We start from the raw sequence: 4,852 nt of genomic DNA, 5'->3' as shown, positions 1-4,852 counted from the left end.
TGAATAAATAAAATCTTTAAAAAAAAAAAAAAAGAAATGCCTAAGCCCTTTGCCCATTTTTGAATCAGGTTGTTTGTTTTTTGTTGTTGAGTTTTAGTTTTTCATATATTCTGCATATTAATCCCTTATAAGACATGTGATTTGTATATATTTTTTCTCATTCTTTAGGGGGCCTTTTTACTCTGTTGATAGTGTCTTTGCACAAAATTTTTTAATCTTCACGAAATCTGATTTGTCTATTTTTCTCTTGTTATCTGTGCCTCTGGTGCCATATCCTAGAAATCCCTGCCAAATCTGATGTCTTAAAGCTTTGTCATATATGTTTTCTTTTGAAGTCTTATTGCTTTAGGTCTTACATTTAGGTCTTTGATCCATTTTGAATTAATTTTTGTATATAGTGTTAGGTAAGGGCCCAATTCATCCTTTTGCATTGTGGATATCCAGTTTTCCAGGATCCATTTGTTGAAGAGACTGTCCTTGCCCCATTGAATGATCTTGGCACCCTGTCAAAGATCATTCAACCACATATGTGAAGGTTTGTTTGTAGGATCTCTATCATATTCCATTGGTCTATATGTTTGTGTTTATGCCAATTCCACACTGTTTTGATTACTGTAGTTTTGCAGTGAATTTTGAAATCAGGAAGTGTGAATCCTCCAGCTTCTTCTTCTTTTTTTAAAATTCTTTTGGCTCTTTGGGATCGCTTAAGATTTCATATGAATTTTATTTTATTTTATTTTTTAAATTTATTTATTCATGAGAAACACCATAGAGAGAGAGGCAGAGACACAGGCAGAGGGAGAAGCAGGCTTCATGCAGGGAATGCAACGCGGGACTCGATCCTGGGTCCCCAGGATCACACCCTGGGCTGAAGGTGGTGTTAAACTGCTGAGCCACCTGGGCTGCCCTTATACGAATTTTAGGATGAATTTTTCTATTTCTGCAAAAAATATCATTGGCATTTTCATAGGGTTTGCACTGATGTGTAGATCATTTTGGGTAGCATGGCATTTTAACAATATGAAGCCTTCTAATCTGTGAATATGAAAAATATACTTATTTATTTGTGTCTTCTTTAATTTCTTTCAGTAATGTTTTGTAGTTTTCATTATACAAGTCTTTCACTTCCTTGGTTAATTCCTAAGTATTTTATTGGTTTTGATGCAATTGTAAGTGGAACTATTTTTAATTTCTTTTTCAGATCGTTTGTTGTTTATATATATAAATCAGTTGATTTTTGTGTGTTGATCTTGTGTCCTTCTACTTTCTTGAATTTATTTATAGAATAAATCTGTTGTTTTATTTTTATTTTTTTAATTATTTATTTGAGAGAGAGAGAGAGAAAGAGACAGAGAGAGCATGAGTCTGGGGAGGGGCAGAGGGAGAGAATCTTTCAAGCAGACTCCTCACTGAAGCAGGAGCCCCATGAAGGGTTCCATCCCATGACCCATGAGACCATGACCTGAGCTGAAATGTGGGACACTCAACCGACTGCACCACCCAGGTACCTCTAGAAAAAAATTTAACTTAAACTTTTCATAATTGTATATTCACATGTAATTGTAAGAAAGTTTTCCTAATGGTAACATCTTATAAAACTAGTACAATATTACAACCAGAATATTGACATTGATACAACCTAGATACAGAGCATTTCCATCACTACAAGGATCCCTCCTATTATACTTTTTTAAAAGATTTTTTTTGTAAAGATTTTATTTATTTATTATTTATTTATTTATTTATTTATTTATTTGACAGAGAAAGAAAGGGAACACAAGTAGGCAGAGCAGCAGGTAGAGGGAGAGGGAGAAGCAGGCTTCCCACCGAGCAGGGAGCCCAATGCAGGGCCTGATCCCAGGATCCTGGGATCGTAACCTGAGCCAAAGACAGACACACAACCACTGAGCTACCCAGGTGCCACAAGATTTTATTTATTTATTTGAGAGAGAGAGAGAGAGAGCAGAGGGAAGGGCAGAGGGACAAGCTGACTCCCCACTGAGCAGGGAGCTTGACATGGGGCTTGAATCCAGGACCCCAAGATCATGATGTGAGCCAAAGGCAGACACTTAACCTACTGAGCTATCCAGGTGCCCCTTTCCTATTATACTTTTATAACCACATCCATTTCTGTCTTGTACCTCCTTCCATAACCTGGGGCAACCACTAATTTGTTCAACATTTCTATATTTTGTCAGTTCAAGAATGTTATATAAATGGAATCAGATGGTATTTTATCTTTTAGGATTGGCTTTTTTCATCTAGCATGTGTCTGGAGATCCATCTAGATTATTACATGTACCAATAATTCAGACTTTTTTATTGCTGAATAGTGTTCCATAGTATGAATGTATCACAGTCTAGCATGTTTTTTTTTGTTTTGTTTTTTAAAGATTTTATTTATTTATTCATAACAGACACAGAGAGAGGCAGAGACACAGGCAGAGGGAGGAGAAGCAGGCTCCACGGAGGGAGTCTACATCCAACATGGGACTTGAATTCATGACCCTGAGATTAAGAGTCTTATGCTCTACCAACTGAGCCAGCCAGGCCCTGAACATTCTACAGTTTGTTTTATTTATTTATTTTAAATATTTTATTTATTTATTTTTTCATGAGAGACACAGAAAAAGAGAGAGAAAAAGAGAGAGAGAGAGAGAGAGAAGAGGGACAGAGATCTAAGCAGAGGGAGAAGCAGGCTCCATGCAAGGAGTCTGATGTGAGACTCAATCCTGGATCCTGGGATCATGCCCTGAGCCAAAGGCAGATGCTCAACTGCTGAGCCACCCAAGCGTCCCACATACTGCCATTTAAATATTCATCCTTTATTTTTTTTTTTAGATTTTATTTATTTATTCATGAGAGACAGAGAGAGAGAGAGAGAGAGAGAGAGAGAGAGGCAGAGACACAGGCAGAGGGAGAAGCAAGCTCCATGCAGGGAGCCTGAAGTGGGACTCCATCCCGGGTCTCCAGGAATAGGCCCTGGGGGGAAGGCGGCGCTAAACCACTGAGCCACTGGGGCTGCCCAATATTCACCCTTTAAAGAACATGTAGGCTGATTCCAGTCTTTGGTTATTACAAATACAGTTTCTTGGAACATTGGTGTATAGGTTTTTATGTGAACAAAAGCTTTCATTTCTCTAGAACAAATAATGCCCAAGTGCTCTTAGGATTGTATGGTAATTGCATGGTTAATTTTATAGGAAACTGCCAAATTGTTTTCTAGAATGACTATGTCATTTTACATTCCTACCAGTAAAGTATAAGTGATCCAGCTTCTCAGCATCCTTGCCAGTGTTTGGGGTTTTCACTATTTTTCAATTTTAACCATTCTGGTAATTATATAGTGATAACTCATTGTGGTTTTAATTTGCATGTCCTTAATGGCTAATGATGCTGAACATTTATTTCCTGTGCTTACTTGCTATCTGTATTATCCTCTTTGTTGAAATGCTTTACTGCGTCTTTTGCCCGTTTTCTTTCTTTTCTTTCTTTCTTTTTTTTTTGGGGGGGGGGGGTAGAGGGAAAGGGAGAGAGAGAATCTTAAGCAGACTCCACACTCAGTGTGGAGCCCAATGTGGGACTTAATCTCACAACTCTGAGATCATGACCTGAGCTGAATTCAAGAGTCAGATGCTAACCAGCTGAGTCATTTAGGCTTCCCTTTTTTGTTGTTCATTTTCTAATTTGATTGGTTTCTCTTTATTAACTATTTGTTAACTACTGTTTAACTCATATTTTTGCCAGTGGGTATGCAATTTCTCTAGCACTGTTTGTTGAATCAGTTATCTTTCCTCCATTGAATTGCTTTTGCATCTTTGTAAAAAATCAGTTCAGCATGTTTGTGTAGGTATCTATCTGGGTTTTCTATTCTGTGCCATTAATCTATGTGTCTATCCTTCTACCAACACCAGTCTTGACTATTATGGCTATATATAGTAACTCATAAAATCAGATAGCCTGACTTTCCCCATTGTATTCTTCTTCAAAATTGTTGTAGCTCTTCTGGTTACTTTGTTTTTCCATATAAACTTTAGAATAATGTTGTTTATATCTATAAAAAATGTTACTGAGATTTTGATAGGAATTGCATTAAATCTATATTTCAACTTAGGGAGAATCAACATGTTCACTATGTAGAATCTTCTAATCCACAGTATTTCTTTCCAAAGAAGCATTTAGATCATTCTTGATTTCTTTTGTCAGTATTGTATAGTTTTTAGTATACACATCTTGTACCTTTTTTCATTAGAAGTACACATAAGTCCTTCATATTTTTGGAGCAACTTTAAATGGTATTGTATTTTAAATTTTGGTGTCCATGTGTTCACTGATAGTACTTAGAAATATAGTTGATTTTTGTATGTTTTTCTTATACTTTGCAACCTTGCCAAACATATATTAATGAGTTCTAGTTTTCCTGTTGATTCCTTGGATTTTCTATAAAGATGATTATGTCATATGCACACAGGGACAGTTTTATTTCTTCTTCACTGATCTGTATGCCTTTTATTTTCTGCAATAATTTCCAGCACTGTTCTTGTTCTCAATCTTAAAGAGAAAGCATTCAGTCTTTCACCATTATATATGATTTTATCTGTAGGCTTTTGTAGATGTTCTTTACCACATTGAGAAAGTTCTCCTCTCTTCCCATTTTTTGAGAGTTTTTATTTTTATTTTTTTAAAGATTTTATTTATTTATGAGAGACACAGGGGCGGGGGAGAGAGAGAGAGAGAGAGAGAGAGAGAGAGGCAGAGACACAGGCAGAGGGAGAAGCAGGCTCCACGCAGCGAGCATGATGTGGGACTCGATCCCAGGTCTCCAGGATCACGCTCTGGGCTGAAGGTGGCA

The sequence above is a fragment of the Vulpes lagopus genome, chromosome 5, assembly GCF_018345385.1.
Source record: "Vulpes lagopus strain Blue_001 chromosome 5, ASM1834538v1, whole genome shotgun sequence".
Lineage (NCBI taxonomy): Eukaryota > Metazoa > Chordata > Mammalia > Carnivora > Canidae > Vulpes > Vulpes lagopus.
Note: the sequence above shows the minus strand (reverse complement) of the source record.